The 25,645-nt window shown below is 52.5% G+C and overlaps 1 long non-coding RNA gene across 1 annotated transcript; it reads right to left on the bottom strand.

Moving 5' to 3' along the window:
* On the bottom strand, nucleotides 1-25,621 carry LOC108519167 (uncharacterized). The gene is made up of 4 exons (XR_001882548.1): nucleotides 25,518-25,621; nucleotides 4,669-5,006; nucleotides 3,255-3,445; nucleotides 1-40 (listed from the first exon to the last, which is right to left on the bottom strand). It is a non-coding gene; the product is annotated as an uncharacterized LOC108519167 (long non-coding RNA).
* Nucleotides 25,622-25,645: the final 24 nt, after the last annotated feature.

The raw sequence follows: 25,645 nt of genomic DNA, 5'->3' as shown, positions 1-25,645 counted from the left end.
CTTTTATTTTTGAGTCGGAGTTTCACTCTTGTTGCCCAGGCTGGAGTGCAATGACACGATCTCAATTCACTGCAACCTCTGCCTCTCGATTCAAGCGATTCTCCTGCTTCAGCCTCTCGAGTAGCTGGGATTACCAGCTGGCTGGGATTACCACCAGGCCTGGCTAATTTTTTGTATTTTTAGTAGAGATGGGGTTTCACCCTGTTGGTCAGGCTGGTCTCCAACTCCTGACCTCAGGTGATTCACCCGCCTTGGCCTCACAAAGTGCTGGGATGACAGGTATGAGCCGCCACCCCCGGCCATTGGTGTTGTTTTCATTCAGAGAGGACAGAAAGGAAGAGACTGCCCCCACACAAAGCCACAGCACACCTGCCCCATCCAGTCCCATGGCCGCAGCACCTGGGCCCTTTGCCATGCTACCTGGGGCCCTGAGCTCCCACCTGCCTGGGAGCACTCACTGTAGGACTTTGGCAGGTCTTGCCTCTCTCTGGGCCTCGGTCCTCCCACCAGCACTGGTCGTCTGGCCCATCACAGCAGTCCCTCATGGCCTGCCACCTCCAATCCATCCACCTCTAGGACTGCCAAACTGATCATGCATCTTCCCTGCCTAACAGCCGCCCCTTCCACTACCTAAAGAATCAGGTGCAGACTCCCAACAGTCCCCCAAAGCCTTAACTCATCTCAGCATTAAAATAAAATAAAATAAAAAGAATCAGGTGCAGACCCTTGACCAGGCATTCCAGCCCTTCCTCCCCGGGGGCCTCTCCTGCCCTCTCCTCCCAGCCCATCCTGACCATGCTGACTCTGCTCTGTCCATTTGTCATCCCCAAATGTACCTTTCCCATCCTGCATTTGTGTGTGCACCTGCCTCTGTCTGGGCTGACATGGACAGTCCCCTTTTTTGCCTGGTGACTTCCTTTCTAGCTCTCAAGGCCTGTTCCAATGCGCTCCCCAACTCAGTGTGTTCTCTGACCAAGCCCAGATTACCTGGACTTCAGCAACACTTTTCTGCCTCTTGCAGTTGCCCCAGCTTCCTGGGCTGAACTTCCAGAGCGTTTGTTATCCCATGCTCCACTGAAACAATGCCCAGACTTGTCTCTCCAGCCTGAATGAGTATCAGGACCTCTACTCATTCATCTCTGGCACCCTGGCACCTGGCACAGAACCTGGCATCCACTAGGGGCTTAGGAGATGGGTACTGAATGAAGAAATGTAAAGAAGGATGGATGGATAGATGGACAGATGGATGGGCAGGTAGATGGGCAGATGGATGGACAGATGGATGGATGGTTGGATGGATGGATGGATGGATGGATGGATGGGCACATGGATGGATGGGCAGACGGATGGATACATGGATGGGAAGATGGAAGAGTAGATGGATGGACAGAGGGACAAATATGTGAATGGATGGATGGGTAGGTAGGTGGGTGAGTGGATGGATGGATGGATGGATGTGTGGGTGGATGGATGGATGGATGTGTGGGTGGATGGATGGGTGTGGGTGGATGGATGGATGTGGTGGGTGGATGGGATGCGATTGGAATGTGTGGGTGGATTGGATGATGGATGTGTGGGTGATGGATGGATGATGTGTGGTGGATGGAGGATGGATGTGTGGGTGGATGACTGGATGATGTTGGGAGGATGGATGGATGGATGTGGTGGGAGGATGATGGATGGATGTTGTGGGTGGATGGATGGATCTGGATGTGTGGGTGGATGGATGGGATGGATCGTGTGGGAGGATGAATGATGGATGTGTGGGTGATGGATGGATGGGAATGTGTGGTGAATGGATGGAGTAAGGATGTGTAGTGGTGGATGGATGGAGAAGAATGGATGTTAAGGGTGGCCGTGGATGGATGGATGATCGTGGTGGATGGAGGATGGATGTGGTGGGAGGGATGGATTGGGTGGATGTGTGGGCAGCGTGGATGGGTGGATGTGGTGGTGGATGGAGGGGTGATGTGTGGGGTATGGATGGGTCGATGGCTGTGGGAGGAGGATGGGTGGATGTGTGGGAGGATGGATGGGTGATTGGGGGTGGATGGATGGTGGACTGTGTGTGGATGATGGATGATAGTGTGGCGTGGATGGATGGGTGGAGTTGTGGTGGGTGCGATGGAGCAGGTGGATGTTGGGTGGATGGATGGTCGGAATGTGTGGGTGTGGGGATGGGTGGACTGTGTGGGTGGATGGATGGGTGGATGGTCGTGGGAGATGGGATGGTGGATTGTGTGGGTGGATGGATGGGTGGATGTGTGGGTGGATGGATGGGTGGATGTGTGGTGGAGGATGGGTGTGATGTGTGGGTGGATGGATGGATGGATGTGGTGTGGATGGGATGGATGTGTGGTGGATGGATGGATGCGATGTGTGGTGATGGATGGATGTGGTGGGTGGATGGATGGATGCGATGTGTAGGGCTGATGGATGGATGGGATGTGGTGGGTGATGGATGGATGATGTGTGGGTGGGATGGATGGATGGGTGTGTGGGTGGATGGACGGGTGGATGGATGGGTGGATGGATGGATGGATGTGTGGGAGGATGGATGGGTGGATGTGTGGGTGGATGGATGGATGGATGTGTGGGAGGATGGATGGGTGGATGTGTGGGTGGATGGATGGATAGGAAGATGGAAGAGTAGATGAATGGATAGAGGGATAGATAGGTGGATGGATGGGTAGGTGTGTGGATGGATAGCTGGACAGATGGATGGATGAAAGGGGTGGTGTGACATTGTGAGTGAGAGCTCTGGCTCTGGGCTCTGACAGACTCAGGTTCAAGTGTCCTGGTGAGCACTAACTCCATGTCATGCACAGTCCCTGGTGCATTCCCTATCCTGAGCCATTCAGTGATGTATCACTCTCTTCCTTCACTTCCCCAATATTCCCCCAGGGGTAAGCCCTGCATCAGGCTCTGCAGGGTGGCTGGGATGCTTCAAGGGAGGAGGAACAGATTCAGGGAGCCAGAAGAGGGGAGCGCAGAGGAGTCTGCAGGCCCAGCTTTCAGAAGGCCTGAGCTGGGCACTGTAGCCCCTGAATCCTATGTTGTGTCACCTAGGCATAGAGTATGCAGGGCAGACATCAGGGAGAGAGGAATCCTGGTCATGCCCCAGATCCCCAGGACCTAGAATACTGCCTCAGAGAGCAGAAAGAAATTACCCCAGCCCTTCTCAGGCCTGTGTCTACGGAGCCATCCCTTTCAGGCAAACTGCAGTTTGGGCACCCATCCTGTTGGGAACTCACAGGGCCAGCTTGGGGCTGACGTAGGCACTGAACTCCCTGATCTCCAGGCTGTGGCCTTGGCCTCCAAGCCCAGAGTGGGGGTAGCTGGATGGGCCATGTCCTGCAGGCCAGGAATGGGTCCGGAGCAGTTTCCACATCTTTCCCATAGTCGGGGCTGGCAGGACGGAGCAGAACAAGATCCAGCTGGAATCCTGATGGGAACAGGGAAGCCGGGAACCTGTTTTGCAGGCTCCCTGCGGTCTCAGAGCCCTGAGGATCGCACATGCATAGACACACACACACACACACACACACCTGTATCCCCATGGCCAGCAAGCTCTCTGGTTTCACCAGCCCATAGTAGATGCCTGCTAGGGTCATGGGAATGTCACAGCCACAGCAGCCACACATTGACTACATGAGAGGCCACCCATTCTCATAGAGTCAAAGTCAGTCTACAGTCATCTCTCAGTGACTCCTCCAGCATCAGGCCGACCACTCCTCTGGCTGCACCCACCTGACAGGATAGCAATGCAGGCATTCATTGAGCATGGATGTGGGCCAGATACAGGACTAGCTCACTTCATCCTCACAACGACTTTGAATTTTGCACCATCATGCAGATGGGCAAACAGAGCAACTTGTGGGGAGTCTTGCCCAAGGTCACACAAGGAGTGGGCACAAGCACTAGGCTTTGGGCTCTGGCAGCCCAAATCCAGGGTCCATGCAGGAGCCTTTCACCGGCAAGAGCAGGAGCCTTTGAAACTCAGGGTTCTTGGCTGGCATGGGGGACTGTGTTTTATAAAAGTGGTGAGTGCCTCTGGTTGAATGTTTAATGTTCATATCAATGAATCTCCACCGTATCCATCACCAGAGCCCTCCAGGGCAGATGGGCATTCGAGAGGCCGCCCGCGCCCAGCATTGGATGGAGGGTGAGGTGAGGCCCCAGGCAGCTGACCCAGGCTGCAGGATGGGCTCAGCCTCCTGTCTCCAGCATTCTCCTAGTGCTGGTTGGGACAGGACCCTGCCTCATTGTGGGCACTAGCCAGCCATCTGTCCCCAGTGACGCAGCAACCCAGACCTGCCTGCCTGGAGAACAGCCCTCCACAATAATAATAATTATGACAACTATTATTAGTATTCTATTGTGGTGACGGTAATAACCAGCTTGGCGTCGTGGTCAGGAGACCAGACTCTGTGCCAGGCAGACCTGGCTGCACCTCCCAGCCACCCCTTGGCTGTGGGACTTTAGGCCAGTACCTTGACCCCCCCCTACACCTTAGCTTCCTCCTCTGCAGATGGGAGGAGGCTGCTCAGGTGCATTGGTTCCTGCTTCCAGAGGGTGGGGCTACACAGGCAGAGTTCTGGACAACCTGGCCTGGAAGCCACAGGAAGGCAGGCCCCGCAGCACTGTGTGTTTTTAAAGCTGACCTACCTGGCCTCTCAAGGGAACCCATGATGAAAGGTTCCGGCACCCCTCGCCAGTCATCAGCCCACACGCTGCTTCACTTCCTGTAATGACAGTGCTGGGCCAGTGGCTTACCCACTTTGCTTGGCAGGCACCGTGCAATTTTCATTAGGTCACATACTCATTATTTCTCCAGATGACTCTCAGCCAGGGAGATGTGAATTTGATGGGCTGCCCACTTTACAGACGGGGCAACTGAGGCGTGCAGCAGGCAAGGGCTTGCTTCCGGCCTTGGAGAGGGCAAAAGGTCAGTGGTTCAAGTAGGGATTCTGAATTTGGCCTCTGTGGTTCCCTGAAGTAGGTTCCTGGGGAAAAGAGAGTGGAGAATCATGGTTGCTGGGAGTGGTGCAGGGAGGAGGCAGAAGGCGTCGGTGGCCTGCAGAGGCTGCCTGGCCCCAAAAACAAACTCACACTCACTCACAGGCCAACTGCTTGGGCCGCTGCCTGCTCTGCCTCAGATCCTCCAGGATGGAGACGTGGGGGAGAGGGAGCTGGATCCCACGCCTGCTGCTGTCAAGGTCAGAGAAGGGGTGAGGTGTGCCTGGGTTGGGAGCTGGGGCTGTAAATGCCTGACCATGTGGGAGCTGGTAAGAAGACAGCACAGTCTTGCCCCTTCCTGAGCCCTGGCCCAGGTGCTGTGTCATGGACTTTGTAGTTCCTTCTGTCCCCACCACAACCCCGTGGGGCCAGTGCTGCTGCTGGCCCATCCACAGATGAAGACACACCCGAGATGCGACTGCTCAGGCCACAGAGCTGATTGGCAACAGGTCTGCCCCTGAACCCAGGCCCGAGTGCCCCAAAACCCTGCTTTATCTCATCCCATGCTCCAGGGGAGCCACAGCCAGGGAAGAGGAGAAGTGGCCGAGTGCCGTGGCCGAAGCGAGGGTGGAGAGTCAGCTCTGGTTCCCACTCTGGTCTGCCAAGCTCTTGGCAAGCCTCAGCCCCTTCTGAGTTTCCATTTTCTCACCTGAAGGCGTGAGTAGCTCCCCTGTCTGGCCTGGCTGCCTTGTGGGCTCAAAGGCAATGTGAGAGGTGCCCATTTCGTGCTTGGCATATAGTAGGTACTCAAGTAAAGTAAGTTTCCATCTTCCTTTTCCCTCAATAATAAAGCAAAGTGTTCCCTCTCCTAGACAAAATATTACATTTTAGGATGAGTGATGATGGAATTGTAGGCAGCTTGTCGGGCCGGCACTGGCGGGGCTGCTGGGAAAAGATCTCTGAGCTCCTCAAATCACAGGCACAGCAGCCCCGGGAGGGGAGTCCGGTGCTGCTTGCTGCAGGCAGGAGCCTCTGCGTCCTCTTCCTTCAAGAGTCTTTCAGGGCCAGGTGTGGTGGTTCGCATTTGTAATCCCAGCACTTTGGGAGGCCGAGGCTGGAGGGTTGCTTGAGACCAGGATTTACAGACCAGCCTGGGCAACATAGCAATATCCTGTCTCTTCAGAAAACAAAAAAATCAACCAGGTGTGGTGGTGCACTCTTGTAGTCCCAACTGCTTGGGAGGCTGAAGTGGGAGGATCACAGCCCAGGAGGCTGAGGCTACAGTGAGCTGTGATCATACCACTGCACTCCAGCCTGGGGGACAGGGCAAGACTCTGCCCGAAAAAAAAAAAAAAAGTGTCTATTGTCATCTCAACTGCACCACTTCCCAAAACTCACCAGAATTCTCCCGGGCTGAGTTCTTTTCATAATCTCATGCTAATGGAGAGTGATTTCTGTGGACTCATACCTCAAGAAATTGTGGCTCTCTCAGAGCCAGCCTTAAAGGGTAATAGGCATTCAAAACTGCTAAGGCAGCTCCCAGGCACCGTTACACCCCTATTAAATCACATACACCATTAAAAGGATAAAAGCCTGTGCTGGCATGCACATGTGTGCATGGCTGTCTTCCTAGGATGCTCTTCCCCAGCTCTGCCGCCTGCAGGAATGGGAGCCTCCTTTCAGGCTCAGCACACGCGTCTCTGCAGTGACACCTTCCCAGCTCCCCATTCAGAATTGCCACCCTTCCTGGCAGTTCCATAGCACATGGGTCTTGTTTACAGCACTTTGCACTGCCTCTGTCTTAACTCCCAGGTAGGCTATGAAATTGATGACAGGGATGGAAGCTGTCGTTCGTTCAGTTCACAGCATGTTGAGTGCTTTATGCTCTTGGCCTGTGATCCTCACTAGCGCTCTTTAATGTGGTGACCATCCCATTTTACAAATGAGGAAATTGAAGCTCAGAGAGGTTAAACCATTTGCCCAAGCCTGGCTAATCCCAGGCCTGGGCTCTTTCAACAGCACGGTGCTGCCTCTGCAGGGGCTCCACCCTGGGCTGGGTTGTGGGGAACTCAGGACCCCTCAGTGGAAAGGGTGGCCGAGCAGGTAGGCAGACAGGGCCAGCACAGGATGTTGCTACCATAACTGGGGACCCTGGGATTTGGTGGGAGCCAGACAGGTTGGGGGGATCATGGGAAAGAATTTCATAAAGCTGTGTCCTGGCATGAGTCAGTCAGGTGAGGAAGAAGGATAGGGCATTGGTGGCAAAAACAGCACCATGTCACACAGCCATGTGACAGATGACAGTTGTCAGGGAGCAAGCTCTTCATGCTGTCATTTGAGCAGGATGGAAATTGTGGGCTGGAGAGCAGGGCAATGAGGAGACGCCACGACTCCCTGGACAGAGCACCCCAGGGGTGACACTCTGTAAATCAGTGCAACCTAGAGTGAGAGGGTCTCTAAGGGTGGGCCACAGATCTCTGCCTTCATCCCTGCCTGTTTCAATCAAGTCTGGATGGAGCCATTAGAGCTTATCAGGTGTGCCAAAGGCAATGTCCCATGAGAACGTTACATTTCCAGAAACCTCAGAAGGTGGAACCAGAGACTGAAACCAACAGAAGGGAATTGAACAGGGAGAACAAGAATAGCCTGCTTTCAGGTGCAACAGGTCAATTGCACAAACTGACAAGTTGATGGCAAGGTCCTATTTTCCCCCTGCCTCCTGAAATTGTGTTTAAAAAGTGAATCTTTGGCCAGGCCCGGTGGCTTACGCCTATAATCCTAGCACTTTGGGAGGCCAAGGTGGGCAGATCACAAGGTCAGGAGATAGAGACTATCCTGGTTAACACGGTGAAACCCAGTCTCTACTAAAAATACAAAAAATTAGCCAGGCGTGGTGGCAGGCACCTGTGGTCCCAGCTACTTGGGAGGCTGAGGCAGGAGAATTGCTTGAACCCGGGAGGCAGAGGTTGCAGTGAGCCAAGATCGCATCACTGCACTCCAGCCTGGACGACAGAGCAAGACTGTGTCTCAAAAAAAGGGAATCCTCTGAGGTTGAGATGGAGAGATCTGTTTGCTGGGCCTGCCCGCAGGAAGTTCTCTAAAAACATCTGTGGTCAGTGGGTCCTGGATGGGTGTCCTGACCTGGGCGAGTCCTTGGGAGGAATCAGCCAGTTCCCCTGCACCAGGATGGGGCTAACTCAGCAGAGCCTGTGAGGCTCCAGTGCCCACCCACAATAGCTGGGGTTGGTGTAACCCACAGAAAATCCCCCAGTCCCACCGAGGAACAGGCATCCCAGTTGCCTCAAGATCAGCGAGGGCCTTCGCCAGCTGGACAGCAGAGGTGGGGTGGTGAGGACAGAGGGCGGCCTTCTGTGCCTGCGATGAACTATCACTTGAGCCCAGGAGTTCAAGACCAGCCTGGGCAACATGGTGAGACTCCATCTCTACAAAAAAATACAAAAATTAGCTAGGCATGGTGGTACCTGCCTGTAGTCCCAGCTACTTGAGAGGCTGAGGTGGGAGGTTGGTTTGATCCAGGGAGGTTGAGATTACAGTGTACTGAGATTGCACCACTGCACTCCAGTCTGAGCAACAGAACAAGACCCTGTCTCAAAAAAAGAAAAGTGGGCGTAACATAAAGAGTAGGGCAAATCGTGGTCAGATGGTGACCTAGGGTGGGTACTCACAGCAAGCACTCCCTCTATACCTCTGCAAGATGGCCATGCTCTCTTAGCTTGTTCACCTCTAGGGACAGGGAACTCACTATGTTGAACCTGGGACAGGGCAGACCCCAGACCTGCCTTCGGAGAATCCGCACTCTTGTGGGGAAGTGAGCTGGCGGCAGGGGCGGGGCCAGCCTCCAGGTCTGACTCTGCTGTTCTTTCAGAGGGTGTCCCCAGAGGGAAACGGGCTAGAGAGCTCCAGAGATGGGCCCTGCCCAGAGGCCTGGCCTGCCTATGTTCTGCAGGCAGAGGGAGAGTGACCCTTGTGCTCAGGCAGCCGGCCAGAGCCCTGGGAAGCCGAGACCCCTCCTTCCTGTGGGAAGCTGGTAGGCCACTGCCCACAAGTGACCCTCCCACAGCGGCCCCTGTCCCCCTTTCCCTCACTGCTCCTGACCCCCCCACCCCGCACCTGAGTGGTGACAGCTGGGAAGGGCTGATACCTGCCCTCGGCCCCCCTTGGGGGAAGAAGGGGCTTCCTTAAGGAGGAGCCTGGACACCCCTCTTCTCTTGCCCCTCAGAGTCTGGATCTAGCCAGGGACTCTGACCTGGATGTGGGGGTGCTGGGATGGGGAGGGAGAAAAAGGGGGAGGGCACTCCCTGCAAGAGGCCCAGGTCAGGGCAGGGGTTCCCGGACCCTCAGCCAGCCATTCCTGTCCGGCAGGTTGGAGGGGCCAGGGGCCAGAAGCTCTTTGTTGTCTGGAAGGGCAGAGAGATTATCTGCCCACTGGATTTCAAGGCCTTCTTTCTGCCCTCTCCCAAAGCTGCTGACAGACCTGACTCCCTGGGGAGCTGAGGGATGCTTTTCTTGTTTCCTGTGACCTCCACAGAGAAAAATCCATCACTGGCTGGCTGAGCAATCCAGGCAGGTCCAAGAAAGACGGCATTGAGTCACCTGGGTCCTCATTGCCCTGACAGCCGTGAACGCATCATCCAGCTGGTAATTAGCTCTTACAGGAAAGGGAAAGGTCTGTCATTTTCCTCCGGAAGTGCCACGCGGGGATTGCCGGCTGCCCCTCCTTGAAGCCAGAGAAAGGCCGGATCCTCATCCTGGGGCCAGCCTCTGTTAAGGATGTGGATTAGGGGTGGGAAAGTATCCCTCCTTCCACTCAGGAATCCCACTTCTGGGAACTTACCCCAAGGAAACAATCCAACAGGAAAGCAAAGCTGTGCACAAACACGTTCCCATAGGAGTTCTGTATAATAGAACCAGCGCCCAGCAGTGGGAACAGCCACGAACCATGGCTGGGATAAATATCACCTGGCTGTGAAACAGGGCAAATGGGGAGGATGGGGGGCAGGGGGCTCGGAGGTCCTGGCTTAGCACTCAAGGGTTCCTGAACTTTGACATCCCAGCCTGATCCCTACCCTGACACTGGCAAATAGACCAGTTCAGAGGTGGTGACTCCCATCTCCAGGTAGGGGACCTAGCAAGTATCCCACTGAGTCTTATCATCACGCAGGTGTGAACCCCTGCTTACATTGCAGCTTCAAGGATGCATTTATTTAAACTCTAAATATATATATATATGTATGTGTATATATATGTATGTGTATGTATATATATGTATGTGTATATATATGTGTGTGTGTGTATATATATATATATTTTTAGATGGAGTCTTGCACTGTAGCCCCAGCTGGAGTGCAATGATGCGATCTCGGCTCACTGCAACCTCTGCCTCCCAGGTTCAAGCAATTCTCCTGCCTCAGCCTCCCAAGTAGCTGGGATTACAGATGCCCACCACCACACCCGGCTAATTTTTTGTATTTTTAGTAGAGACGGGGTTTCACTATGTTGGCCAGGCTGGTCTTGAACTCCTGACCTCGTGATCTGCCCACCTCAGCCTCCCAAGGTGCTGGGATTATAGGCGTGAGCCACCGTGCCCAGCCAACTCTAAGTCTTAGTTGTGGCATCTGTAAAATGGACCCAGCACCAGGGCCAGTCCCCAGGGTTCCGGGAGGGATAGTGAGATCACGGTGAGGCTCCGTGAGGAACTGCCACCAATTGCAAATTACACAGCTCCTGTCTCCCTCTCACCCTCCCCAGTCCCCAGGCCACATAGGCTGCTTTGAGAACATCCCAGTGCCCAGAGCTGTGCCCAGGCCTGGCATGATGTTTCTGCAAGCCTTCTCCATGCTCCTCCTGCCGGGCCGGGCCCTGGTCCGGGCTCTGCAGAGAGGAGTGAGCTCCAAGGTGCACTGGCCAGCCCCACACACCAACACCAGATGTGCACCCCTCCCATTGCTTTTCTACCTGCGTCCCTGAGAGCCAGCAGTGTTCCTAGGGTGTCTGTGCCCACACCGCCCTAGGCATTGGGAGGGGCCCCATGGAGAGGAGGCACCCAAAGGAAGCAGCTGAGCTGAGTTCCAGAGAATCTTTGAGAGAAGGAAAAGCCAGGCAGAGGCCTTGCCAATGCTGTTAGGTTTTCAGCCGGCTGGGTGAGGCCAGAGTGAACCTCAGGTAGTGGCCGTATGCACAGGTCAGGGCTGGAGAGGTGGGCTTTAGGGACATCAGGCTACAAGGGGGAGTTGGAAGGTGAAGCTCATGCATCTCCTGGCAACCATGAGGCAAAGAGAAGCCCTGAATGTGGAGCCCCGCAGGGAGCTGGGCGTTTCACTCCTTGGCTGAGTCCCTCCTAACGGGACTCAGTATCTCCAAGCGTTCTCTAGGATTGGACCAGTCTAGTGCTCCTCAGGCCCGGGTGGACCTTCCACGGGTCCGCCAGGCAGCCCGGCCACTTCCCAGACCCGCTCTCCCATGGGCTTCCAGGACAAAGCTCTGAGATTCCCAGGATGCCAAGTCTTGTGCAGCCCCGGTTGGTGCCAGTGCTTCCTCTTTGGTAGCTGGCGGTGTCCCCTCTCTAGGGCAACCCCCACCTGCTTTGAAGGGCTCCCTCTGACAGACACTGAGGGTGGGATGTGTGACTAAGAACAGATTGTACGGTGAAGGGAAGGGTTTGTAGCTGCCCCGCTGGGAGCCCCTGGACCAGGCAAGGTGCCTCCTTGCTCTGAAATTCCAGCTGGGACTGCCTGTCCCTTTCTCTTGGGTGGGTCCTCCACCTGCCTTCGCTGGCACACCTGCCATGGGAGAAATCTGCTATGGACCTCCAAACTCATGCCCAATAGTCCCAGTTTCTGCAGGTAAAATGGGCACAGTCATCCCTGCCCACCTTGCAGCCTTGTTGGGAGGATGGGAGGAGGAAACAGCCCAGAGAGTGCTTTGCAAACTGGAAATGACTGGGGAAACTGAGGGGCTGACCAGGCTTCCTTCTCCAGCAGGCAGGCCCTGGCCTGGGGTGTTGCTGGTGGTGATGGTCTGGTCTGCGAGCTTCCATCAGGCAATATTCCTCGCCCTCCTTACTTGTTTCACACGCCACAGCCCAGAGCTAGGTTTTATCACTATTTAAATAAATTATGTTGATATTTAAATAAAATAATGCATGCACTCAGGCTAAAAACAATCACGGAACACTAAGATGCTTGCAAGGAAATGAGATGGTTCCCCACCCCTCCCTTTCCCCACTCCCCAGAGCAACCAGTTTCCACATTTAGTTGTTCTTTCTGGCTTTGCAGTCTCCACATTTCTCATAAGATGTTTACGTTGCTATTTCTTGATTTTTCAATTCTAGACATTTCTGTTGCTTTCTCATGGTGACAGATGAGGCTTCAGCTCTCTGAAACCCTCCCACTCCCGCCTCCCCTCCCTCAGCCTCTTTAGAGGGCTTTATGCATTTCTTAGTTAATAGCTGGTCAAGGGTTTTATGATGATGATCGCGTAAATATTATTCCATGAAAGTCAGGAAGTGGTCAATGACAGTTTCTTGTACAGTTTTGTTTGTGTGTGCCCTGGAGTGAATGCATTTATTTATAACTTGCAAGGTATTATGTGTCTCTTCTTAATTTTTCATCTGATCTACTCTAAACTGAGTGCTGGTGTTGTCAAATGCTCTGACAGTCTGTAATCTACTCTGTTTTGCCTTAAGTTCCCCATCTTCTGCTCTGGGGTCACTTCTCTGCCCCCTGGGAAGGATCCTCCTTCCTGGGTGATCGCACACCCCCTGGTTGTTCTCAGCTCCTATGGGAGCATGTGCAACCAAAGCTTCCTAGAAGGTGCACAGTCGTTATATTCTATTTAAACTTAAATTTTATTTTGAGGCCTTGCATTTTTGCAAGGTTTACAAGGTTGATCCTTCCTGTGGGCATAAAATCCAGGCAGGAAATCCTTTTCCCCCAGATTTTAAAGGCAACTGATCGTTCTGCGGTCCTCTAGCTTCCATTCTTGCAAGGAGAGGTCCAATGATAGGCTTATTATTATTATTTTTTAAATTTAAAAACACATGCACAGAGTTTCAAACATAAAACTATAAAGCTTATTTAAAAAAAAAAAGTCCCTGCGTTATCTCTCTCTACCCAATTCCTAGTTCCCAGAGGCAACTTTTCTCTATATTTGATTCTGCAACTTTTCTCCAGACTTGAAAATAACACACTTGTACTGTTCTTTACTGGCTCTCCAGCTTCTGACACTCTCACTTGCCTTTCTCTTACCGATGAGGAGGCTTCAGGCCACTTACGTCCCCACCCCTCCCCACACAGGCCAATCCTCCCAAGATTGCTACACCGTAATTTCTGGTCAAATTAGTATTGTTTACATATTACGCTACGCTACAGTCACGTATCACTTAACGACAAGGATATGATTTGGGAAATGCGTCATTAGGTGCTGTCATCATTGTCATGGAGCATACAATGCTAGATGGGATAGCCCACTACACACCCAGGCCAGATGGTCTAGCCTATTGCCGCTAGGCTACAAATCTGTACAGCATGTGCCTGTACTGAATGTTGTAGGAACTGTAACACAATGGCAAGAATGTGTGTGTCTAAACATAGAAAAGGTACAGTAAGAACACAATATTATCTGACGGGACCACCGTGGTGTGTGTGACCCTGACCAAAATGTGACCAAGCAGCATGTGACTCTATATAAACATTATGGCCAGCTGAGCCATGGTATGGCCTGATTGGATTTCCTTCCTTGTGCAACTTCTGGGTTTCCCTGGGGATTAATAATTGCCTCCTTGTTTTGACTTGCTTGGTTTTTTTCTGGGCTTTTCACCAAACTTTGACAGAGCTCTAATATTCCTCTCCAAACAGCCAAGCACCCCCAGCAAGGGAATCCATGAGCTTGGGAGCCTCCTTTTCTAATCTGCGCTGATTGCTTCTGTCTGCAAAGCCCTCACCCTGGGCCTCCCTTTCTCTGTGTCTGAATCGCATGTCTTGTTTCGTTTCCTCCCTTTCTTTTCTTTCTTTCTTTCTTTCTTTCTTTCTTTCTTTCTTTCTTTCTTTCTTTCTTTCTTTCTTTCTTTCTTTCTTTCCTCTTTCTTTCTTTTTCTCTCTTTCTTTCTTTCTCTCTCTCTCTTTCTTTCCTTCCTTCCTTCCTTCCTTCCTTCCTTCCTTCCTTCCTTCCTTCCTTCCCTCCTTCCTTTCTTTCCTTTCTTTCTTTCCTCTCTCTCTTTTTTTCTCTTTCTTCCTTCCTTTCCTCTCTGCCTTTCCTCTTTCCCTCTTTCTTTCTTCTTTTCTTTTAACTGCCTTCCTTTCTTTTCTTTTCTTTCTTTCGGCACTGCCACCGAGGCTGGGGTGCAGTTGCACAATCGCAGCTCATTGCAGTTTCAACCTCCCGGGTCGAGTAACCCTCTCACCTCAGCCTCCTGAGTAGCTGGCAGCACAGTCATGCACCACCAAGCCCACGTTTCTACATTTTCTTTAGAGATAGGGTTTCCCCTATCTTGCCCAGGCCAGTCTTGAACTCCTGGGCTCAAGCAATCCACCCCCTTTGGCCTCCCAAAGTGCTGGGATTACAGGCGTGAGCCACTGTGCCTGGCCTTCATGTCTTATTTCTTGGTTTAATTCCTAATTTTAGAGAAAGAGTGTCTGGGAAATAATTTTTCTTTCTTTTTTTTTTTAATTGGAAAATGTCTCACTCTACCCTCCCACTGGACTGCATCGGTACTGAAATAGTTTTCCTTCAGGATGTTGAGACATCACTTCATGACCTTCTAGTTTCTGGACTTGCTGTTGAGAATGTCAACATTATTCTGATTCCTTTTCTCCGCACTCTACCCACCATGGTTTGAGGATTTTCTCAACCCTGGTGTTGTGAAGTTTTACAATAATGTGCCCAACATGGTCTTTTTTCCACTTCTCTGCTGGCCAAAATTTATGGGGAGACTTGTGTCCATGAGTCTCAGATTTTTTTTTTTCATATGTTTATTACTTTCTTTCCTTTCATTTTATCCCATGAGATATGGGACAAAAAATCAGGGCATTAAGTGAACGCTATCCTGACCTCCGGAAACCCTCGTCCCCTCCCACGTCACTAGGCGTATGCATTCGAAGTAGCACATTTGGGGAATCTGGATAACCTTAGAGAAAGATTCTAAGGTCAGATGCTTGGGGAGGGGGTTCCCCCACAGCAATGGGGGTGTCTCCTTCTAGCTCAGCCTGATGCCAACAAGTGCCTCCTGTAGCCCAGAGCAGCTCGGCTGCTAAATCACTGTCTCCCAAGGTTCTGATGGACTTGGTCTGGGGCGGGACCTGAGCATCTGCATTTCACATGCTTTTCGGTGATTCTAAGGGTGGCTAGGGCTGAGTCCTAGGGCTGACCTGCTGCCCTTGCTCCGAGAGCCTGACCAGCTAGCTGCCTCTTGGGCTCTGGTTTGCTCACAGGGGCTCTGTGAGTTCAGGGTGCTGAGATCCTCATTGCAGAGTTCTGTGTCCTGGTGTTGGGGCTGAGCTGGGCGAGCTACTCTTGAGAGAAGGCTTGGCTCTTCAGTGCGGTTTTCAGACGCTCAGAAGACCATGGGCTCCGGGGCACCCACAGGACTTAACCCTTTCCCGAGGAGAGCATCCCCTCCCACCCCACCGTGTGGCCTGGGGTTCACACCTCCTTTTCCTGTCACTTGACTATCTCCTCATCCTGCAAGGAGGATGAAATGGTCCTGTTTTTAGGTCCTGATCCAGAGGCTCAGAGAGGAGGTGCAGCTTTGCCTAGGGCCACTTTGCTGGTAAGGGTCAGGCCAGAGACACAGACTCTACATCCAGGGTTTTTCTACTTAACTCAGCTTCCTCCTTTATCATTCACTCATTCAACAAACATTAACTGAGTTCCCAGGCTCTATGCTAGGAATTTTAAGTTTATTTTTATTTTATTTATTTATTTTTGAGATGGAATCTCACTCTGTCGCCCAGGCTGTAGTGCAATGGCATGATCTCAGCTCACTACAACCTCCCCTTCCTGGGTTCAAGTGATTCTCCTGCCTCAGTCTCCTGAGTAGCTGGGATTACAGGCGTGCACCACCGCGCCTGGCTAATTTTTTTTTGTATTTTTAGTCGAGACGGGATTTCACCATGTTACCCAGGCAGGTCTCGAACTCCTGACCTCAAGTGATCTGCTCACCTCAGCCTCCCAAAGTGCTGGCATTACAGGAGTGAGCCACTGTGCCTGGCCTGGAACTTTAAATTTAAAAACACATTCAGGCCTGGTGACGTGGCTCACACCTATAATTCCAGCACTTGGGGAGGCTGAGTGGCAGATCGCTTGAGCCCAGGAGTTCCAGACCAGCCTCTACAAACAATATAAAAACTAGCGGGGTGTGGGTATGCAGCTGTAGTCCCAGATATTCAGGAGGTCGAGGTGGGAGAATTGCTTGAACCCAGGAGGTCGAGGCTGTGGTGAGCCGAGATGGCACCACTGCACTCCAGCCTGGGCGACAGAGTGAGACTCTGTCTAAAAAAAATTAATTAAAAAAAAACACATGCATGGAGTTTCAAAAATAAAATTATAAGGCTTATTTTAAAAAAGCAAAATAAATAAATAAAAAACAAAAAGAAGTTTGTCATTGGGGAACAGTGGGCCTCCTGGTCTGGTTGTTGTGGTTACTTGTGTCACCACTTCTCTCTGGCCAGCTGGGGCTCCTCAGACAACTTCATTTCAGTTCAGCCTCACCCAGGGCAGGTCAAGACAAGGCCTGGGGTGCAGGAGGAATTACTGTTACTGCTGTTGTTGTATCAAACAGGAGGGGCTGGGAGGGCTGGGCCTGCAGCCAGCAGAACCCGCATTAACAATTAAGGTCTTTGCGACTTTCATTCCACCCTCACTGCATGAAATATTCAGGCACCGGAGGAGATTGGTTTCAGATCTCTGCAGCAGGCAGGCCAGGGCAGGGCCAGGTGGGGCGGCTTTGTGGGGTTGTAGACCTCAGGCCTAGGGCAGCACCCAAGGCCTGGCACGTGTGCCATCCAGAGGCTGTGGGGGCTGGAGGTACCTGACCCAGAGGGTGCAGCTGCAGATTCCCCTAGGGCACCCCTGGGGCCAGGCACTGAGGGTCCCAGAGAAAAATAAGGCTTAATCCTCCAGGAGGGCACAGCTGGGGAGGAGGCAGAAACACCCCCATATCATGGGTGGGCCTGGGCCTCACCACTCCCAGCAGAGTGGTGCAACAGTTACAGAAGTGCACAGCTGGACTCAAAGAAAGACCATGTGTCTGGGGCCTGGAATTTGTCACTTGATGTAAACCCTGTAATTATCTTATAAGTAGCATAAATCATGTTACATTGTATTTGTGTACCTGTGAAAGCATCACTTTGATTAATACAGACACTTCAATTAAATCCCAAGTGAGTAAACCTGCTGTGCTGTTTCCTCTTCTTCTTCTGGGTTTCCTTCCTAATACATGGGGCACCTCCAGTATGAAATTTGGCCTGGGCTTCTCCCGTGCTCTGAGAGCCTGATAAGGCTTGGCTGTGTGTCCCCACCCACATCTCACCTTGAACTATAATAATCTCCACCTGTCAAGGGTGGGACCAGGTGGAGATAGTTGAATCATAGGGGCGGTTTCCCTCACAGTCAGTGAGTTCTCACGAGATCTGATGGTTTTATAAGGGGCTCTCCCCATCGCTTGGCTCTCATTCTCTCTCCTGCCACCGTGATTGGTAAGTTTCCTGAGGCTTCCCCAGCCATGTGGAACTGTGAGTCGATCAAGCCTCTTTCCTTTGTAAATTACCCAGTGTTGGGTATTTTTATAGCAGGTGAGAATGAATTAATACAGGGCCTCAAGAAAGACAAAACAGGTTAAGGAAAGTACAAGCATGACTTTCCACCAGAGTGACAACCCCAGACATCACCAAGGATGGGCAACACATACCCCATATCCTTCTGGCAGGAGTGTGAATTAGCCCCAGCTCTTTGGAAAGCACTTTGGCACTGTCTAGCCAACCTGTGTGTACTGTGTGACCCAGCCATTCTCTGTCTTGGTATAGATGTGAGCAAAGTTCATTCTCATGTGCGTTGGGACACGTATAAGAGGGTCCACAGGGCATTGCTTGTAGGAGCAAAAAAAAAAAAAAAAAAAAAAAACCCAAAAAACAAAAAAACCCCCCAAAACTAGGCTGGGCATGGTGGCTCCCACCTGAAATCCCAACATTTTGGGACGCTGAGGCAGGAGGATCACTTCAGGCCAGAAGTTCCAGATCAGCCTGGGCAACATAGAACCAATCTTTCTTTAAAAAAAAAAAAAAAGGCCAGCCATGGTGGCTCACATTTGTAATCCCAGGACTTTGGGAGGGTGAGGTGGGTGGATCACCTGAGGTCAGGAGTTCGAGACCAACCTGACCAACATGGTGAAACCCTGTCTTTACCAAAAATTAGCTGGGCGTGGTGGTGGACGCCTATAATCTCAGCTACTCGGAAGGCTGAGGCAGGGGAATCACTTGAACCCCGGAGGCGGAGGTTGCAGTGAGCTGAGATAGTGCCATTGCACTCTAGTCTGGGTGACAGAGTGAGACTCCATCTCAAAAAAAAAAAAAAAAAATTTTCAGGTGGTAAGAGCCTGTAGTACAAGCTACTCAGGAGGCTGAGGCAGGAGGATCACTTGAGTGAGTCTAGGAGGTTGAGGCTGCAGTCAGTCATGATTGAACAATTGCACTCTGGCCTGGGTGACAGAGTCTCAAACGAAGAAACAAACAAAACTAGAAACAAATGTCCTTCAACAGGAGAAAAGTAAAGGTAATATATGCATGCAGTGGATCTAAGATAGCAGTGGTTCTTAGCCAAGGGCAATTCGGCAATGTATGAAAATATTTTCAGTTTTTAAAACTGGGGACAGGGGTATTAGTTCCATCAAATGGGTGGAGGCCAGGGCTGCTGGTGAATATCCTACAATGCACAGAATAGACCCTCACAAACATGCTGAGGTTGAGCAACCTTGCTATATGGCTATGAAAATGAATGAACTACAGCCACATGTGCCAACATAATGAGCACAGAAGCATGCTGCAAACGAACACAGGAAGTACCATACCATGAAGACAGAGTTCAAAAGCATGCAAAATCAAACACTATCTTTTTCTGTGTGTGTGTGATGGAGTCTTGCTCTGTTGTCCAGGCTGGAGTGCAGTGGTGTCATCTCTGCTCACTGCAACCTCTGCCTCCTGGGTTCAAGCGATTCTCCTGCCTCAGCCTCCTGAATAGCTGGGATTACAGGCACCTGCCACCACACCTGGCTAATTTTTGTATTTTCGGTGGAGACGGGGGTTTTGCCACATTGGCCACGCTGATCTTGAACTCCTGACCTCAAGTGATCTGCCTGCCTTGGCTTCCCAAAGTGCTGGGATGACAGGTGTGAGCCACAGTGCCTGGTCTAAATACGATCTTAGAGAAATATGGTAAGCTGAAAGCACAGGAATAACCAACACAACATTGAGATTCCTAGATACCCTTGGGTTGGGGAAGGCTGGGACCTGTGACCAGGAGGGGCTGCAGGAGCATCAGAAGCAGAAGTAGTGATAATTCAGTCTGGGTGGTGGGCTCCCAGGCATATGCTTCTCAGTGTTCTCTGTTAATATGAACCAGTTCATCATAAGAATAATGTTAAGTGCATCGAGGCGATAGCCAGCTCTACTATCCCAGCCCCAGTATGTTGAGCCTCCCTCTTGCCTTGCTCCATCAGGCGATGGTGTGAGGAGATGTCAGCAGCTAAAGGGGCAGGTGGAGAATTTCCATGGCTCTGGTTGGGAAGTCATGGAAAGGGAGGGGTTCAGATGCTGAGAGCCCCCATCGATCTCTTTACTTCCATTCCCACTTGGCTCTGGCTCTGGCCTGCCTGGCCTTAAAGCCCTCTCACACTGTCTGCTAGTCTCAGTGGATCTTTCCTCAGACCTCCTGTTGAGTGCTTTCTAATCACACACAAGTCTGGCCAGATCTCTCCTCTGCTCTAAGCCTTTCTGTGGCTCCCCACTGCCAGCAGATGATACTTGAGGCTTTTGGCCAACACATGAGGCCCTTTGGGCTTCAGCCTCACCCTTGCCCTGCGACATCAGCAGTTCTAGGCAGCCGTCCTGTGCAGTGTGGACTTCCTGAGCTCCAGAAAGTTGCCTGGCACACTGGTTAACAGTGGGGATGAAGGAACCCATCCTGCCCTAGACCTGTCACTGCTGCCCCTGGGGGTCCAGCATGTAGGGAAACTGGTAGTCCCAGCTTCATGCAGTTTTCCCATCTATAAATGTGGGAGTTGAGACACATGACCTCTGAACTCTGTGTTCTTGAGGATCTCCATATTCTGGGCTGGACCCACCCAGAAGGAAGAAGGTGGCAGTCCAGGGCTATACCCAGAATCCTTTGTAGCACAGTCTGCCAGGGACAAGCATGGGGTTTCCTGGACAATCCTTGTTTCACTGGACCTCAGTGTTTGCCTCTGGAAAATGGGAAGACAGTCCTGGTGCAGAGGATGGGAAAGGAAGCATGGCTCCCCTCCCCAGAGCTTTGCAAGAGCCCTGCCAAGTGCTTGACACTAGCTCTGTCAGGGAGGGCTTGGATGAGAATACTGGGGCTCTGAGAGGACAAGGGACTAGTCTAGGGTCACCCAGCCAGACAGTGATGGAGTTGCTGGGAGACTGAGCTAATGACAATGACATGCAGTGATCTATCAATAGAAATAGCTGGAGAGCTCTGACCACAGGTGCCATCCAGAGGCATCAGACTCACAGAGCCTTGGTCACAATGTGGCAAAGTCTGAAGCAGGAGGAAAAAGTGGGTGGTGAACATGGGTCCAGGCACCTTGCTGACACCCAGCATCACAGAACCAGAGTCACAGCGGAAGAGACATCGCAGAGCATCCACCCCATTCCTCCTCTTTGAGAAAGGAAACTGAGGTGTGGGAGACAGTAGTCTGTGGGGTCAGATACACTCCGGAGCTCAGATGGTCCTGGGTTCAAATCCTGATTCCGCCACTTGCTAGCCACGTGACCCTGGGCAAGTGACTTAACCTGGGTAAGCCTCCATTTCTTACTCTATAAAATGGGAACAGAAGTTTCTTACCGTATCAGTAAGGAGTCAGTGAGACAATCTAACTCTAGCATAGTGCTGGGTACCTAGAAAGTGCCCAGTCAACATTGTCCATATTAGTGACACTTAACCACTTTTCAGTGGACCCTGACTTGCTGCTGGCAGCCTTTCAGGATGATATCTCATAGTCTGGCCCAGACCTGGTCAGCCACCATTGCCTCACTGTCCTGAAAAAGATTAAGCTACCACCACATACTCTGTTAGCCATACCAGAGTCCTTGGGCGTCCACAGCCTCTGAACATTGCCTGTAAGTTCACGCCCAATGATCTGAGCTTCTTGGAGGCAAACAACCAAGCCAACAAGAACCCATGTTCAATCCTCGAAGGGCTAATGACATCTTCTCATAGGTTTATTATAACCCTCAAAAGATGGCAGGTTAGAATCATTGGCATATACCGAGTCCAGGATCAGTGGCAGGTGCTGTTGGTTATTGTCGTTGTCATTGCTATTATTAGATATCAGAGGCCCCAGGGAAAGGGCCCAGCTTCCTTCTGAGGCTTACAAAACCCTCCTCTGCCCAGCTCCATCGCTCAACCTCTTCCCGACTTTCCCCACCCTGCTGTTCCCTCCTGTATACCCCAGCTGCAAGGTGTAATAATGTCTCTCCACACCCCTCGCCTGCTCACCTTTGGGCCTTTGCTTGTACTGCTTCCTCCACCTGGAGCCTCCTCCCCACTCCACAAGATGACAAACTCCTTCAAGATTCAACTCCTCTAGGAAGCCATTCCCAGTGCCTGAGCACGCTCCTATAATGATGTGTTCTGGCCATTCTCGTTGGCAGTACTTACCACAATGCATTGCAATGTGTATACACATGCCCATTTAAATGTGTTTGTGCATAAATGCATATATATTCATAGATTTCCTCTATGTTCACTGAGCTAATGAATGAAAGTGACCTTGGGAAAGGCATCTCCCTTCTGGGGCTCTGTCTTTCCTCGCCTTCAAAATGAAGGCCTCAGACTCAGTCTGTCATGCACCGAGAGGTTTGACATTCACTCAGCAAACACCACATGGTACCGCCTCTGGGGATGGAGTTCAGAGCCCCAACCATAGAAAAGAGTAAGAAAGCCCATTCCCCCTGTGAGTGAGGGGTACACTCTGCTTGTCACCAGCTTGTACCAGCACTCCCCCCACGGGCCCTAGGTTTTGGAGTATTTTGTCGACCATGTGTTAGTGTCTACTACGTGTTAGTGTACCGGTTCTCAGCCCCTGCTGGCTCTCACAAATGAACACACATATCCTGGGAGATTCTTTTAAAAAAGAGGGGTAGAATGTTGGTGGGGCACCTTTATTTTTAAAAGACTCACAACTACTTTTCCTGGGCACCTAGAGTATGACTGTGTTAGTACACCATGATTTGGTTTTACTGTTTTCTTTTCTTTTCTTTTTTTTTTTTTGAGACGGAGTCTCGCTCTGTTGCCCAGGGGCTGGAGTGCAGTGGTGTGATCTCGGCTCACTGCAAGCTCCGCCTCCCAGGTTCACGCCATTCTCCTGCCTCAGCCTCCCGAGTAGCTGGGACTACAGGTTCCTGCCACCACGCCCAGCTAATTTTTTTGTATTTTTGGTAGAGACGGGGTTTCACCGTGTTAGCCAGGATGGTCTTGATCTCCTGACCTTGTGATCTGCCCGCTTCGGCCTCCCAAAGTGCTGGGATTACAGGAGCGAACCACCGCGCCCGGCCAGTTTTACTGTTTTTGTAACAAAGCAGAATTGTCATGACCAAGGGGCTTAAGAAGCAAAGTCATTGAGGCAGGAGGATTGGATTGCTTGAGCGCAGGAGTTTGAGACCAGCCTGGCAAACAGAGTGAGACCCTGTCTCTATGGAAAAAAAAAAAAGAAGAAAAAAGAAAATAGCCAGGCATGATAGTGCCTATGGTCCCAGCTACTCAGGAGGCTGAGGTGGGAGGATCTCTTGAGCCTGGAGGTTGAGGTTGCACTGAGCCAAGATAGTGCCACTGCACTGCACTCCAGCCTGGGAGACAGAGTGAGACCCTGTCTCAGACCAAAAAAAAAAAAAAAAAAAAAAAAAAAAAAAAAAAAAAAAAAACACGTGACATTTTGGGCTCCTGGTTCTGTTGGGCTGTGAGTACTCCAGGGGCATGGCACCTACTCCTGGACCCTATTATATGGGCCCTCCGGGAGGTGGCTCTGGCCTGGAAGTCCCTTTTCCTTCAGGACCCTGTTTCAGCCCTGGGCCCTCTCTCCTCCTCTGGTCCTATCCTGTTTTGCCCAAGCATTCCCAGCCCTCATGTGGGGAGCAAAGAGACCTTCCCTCAAGCCACCCAGTACCACCACCGCTAGCACCTTGTCTTTGTTCTACCCTGAGGACGTGAGCAAAGCCATCAAGACTCCACAGAGGAACTCTTGGTCCTTGGTCCACACAGCCTGTAGATGACGCAAATAAACCCCATCTAGATAGAGGCTTCTCTTTTTTCTTGGGAGTTCAGCGGAAGCTGCTAGCTCTGGAGGATCAGGGGGCAGAGATAACAGGCGCGAGGAACCACCTGGAGCTGTGCACGAATGGGGAGGGGGTTCTCACAAAGCACAGTGCTATCTCAGCAACTTTCCTGGTGAGCTGGTGGGTTTTTCCTATGGTGTATCCAACGTTTACGCTTCAATCTCCCAGGAGCAACTCTGCACAGGCTTCATTCTGCAGGGAGCCTGCAAGGAGCTCCTTGAAGTTAATCTGGCTTCCTGGGGGTTAAGACAGACCTGCAGCTCCCCCAGGCAGAAGCTGAAAGCCCCTCCCTCTCTAAACTCAAACTGAGCTGTGCTGGGCCAGCAGAGCAGTGCCTCAGAGGGAAGGATGTCCCCTCCCCTCAGGAGCTGGCTCACTTGGGCAGATCCTGGGAGACCCTCAGCATCCCTGGGTTTAACCTTGGAAGCTGTGCTCAGCCCATCCTCTCCCCACCACCCTCTCCTGAGCATCTGTCTGGAGAGAGTGGCGAACAGGTGGGAGACGAGATATTGAATCTGGACCTCTCTGTGTACTCCCCTCCATCTCTTCTCCACATGTGGGTCAGGGTGAGCCTCTTAAAAAGGTAAACGAGGTCATGTTGCTTCCCTGCTAAAACCCCCACTGCCTCCCCAGCTGCCTTGGAATCATACATGATCTGGCCCCTCTAACCTCTGACCTCTGACCTCAGCTCTCACGCCTCTTCCCTGGCCAACCCCCAGCCCCACTGGCCTTGGAACAGGCCCGTAACAGGCCAGCCCTAGGGCCTTGGCACTGGCTGTTCCCGCTGCCTGGAATGCCCTTCCCCTTATCTTTGTACCTTGTCAATCAGACTTCAGCTTAGATGTGCCTCCCGACCTCCCTGACCGCTGGATCTAAAGTAACTGATTATGCTTTCTACGACAGCAGCTCGACTTAATGCCCCGCATAGCACTTAAGACAAGTTTTATCGTGATCTAGCTCGTCTGTCTTCTCCCCATCCTGCTCCCAGGACGCCAAGTCCCTCGCAGAGGGCAGTCCGGTGCCCTGCAGAATCCCCCGGGGCTGGAGCAGGCCCCGCGGCGAGTAGGCGCTGAGTACACAGCTGAATGAATGGCGTAGCAACTGTAAACGGGGCATCAGCTGCTGCGCGGGCGCGCGCTCCTGGCAGTGGGCCGCTCACTGTCGCGTGCGCGGGTTTGATCTCGTTGCAGGTTCCGGGGGAGGGGACACCCCCCACCCCGCCTGCCGGCGGTAGACGCGCCGTAAATGTGCTTTGGAGACTGGAGGATAACGAGACAGACTTACAGGCAGTGGGAAGGACGGGGGTCCCGCAAGGGCCGCCGGTGGGCAGTTCTGTGGCCGGCTTGGCGCCCCCGGACCCCGGCGTTCAGGCCCCTGTGGGAGACCTTCCCACCTTCCCAGTGGTTTCCACCCCGCAAACTGCAGATTATCTCCCGAATCCCAGGGACTTAGCGGTCGAGTGGGGGGAGGGGGAGCGTGGCTCCGAGCGCCGCTCCGGGCAGGGGGCAGGTTCCCGGCGCTCTCGCCCCATCGGGGCAGAGAGTACGGACCGCGCTGCGGGACGCGGCTGGCAAGGCCCTGGCCCTGCCGGGGCGCGGACGCCAGCGCTTAGCTCAGCCCCAGGCTAGGAGGGGAGACGCAGCCCTGCTGCGCGCCCCAGCAGGAGACCCGGGTGGGGACAGGGGCGGAGGAGCCTGGGGGCAGGGAAGGGGACAAAGAGCCGCCCAGCTGCGGGAAAGAGCGACCCCCATGTCACAGTCCTATTGTTCGCTGAGTCTCCGACTGCCCTGAACTCTGGTGCCCCCGGGAGGGAGAAGGGGCGCCGTAGCCCAGATCATGGGTATTTGTTTATCTGGGGAGAGGGAGGAGGGCGGGGACGCGGGCCGGGGAGGGGCTCTACTGCTATTTCTGCGCGTCGCCTTTAAGGGAAGCCCGGCCCTACCTTTCCCACCGTCCCCCTCCCCGCAGTCGTACCTGCATTTTAAAAGCGCCCTGTAGCCCTGGGATTGGCCAAGGCCGCGTCCTCTGGGCGCAGAAACTTGAACCGCCGGGAGCCGGCTGCGGGCGGGGTCGGAAACCCCGCGGATGGACCGTACCACCCC

This window comes from Rhinopithecus bieti, unplaced genomic scaffold, assembly GCF_001698545.2.
Source record: "Rhinopithecus bieti isolate Rb0 unplaced genomic scaffold, ASM169854v2 scaffold_41913, whole genome shotgun sequence".
Classification (NCBI taxonomy): Eukaryota; Metazoa; Chordata; class Mammalia; order Primates; family Cercopithecidae; genus Rhinopithecus; species Rhinopithecus bieti.
This window is presented reverse-complemented; position numbering and strand designations above follow the sequence as displayed.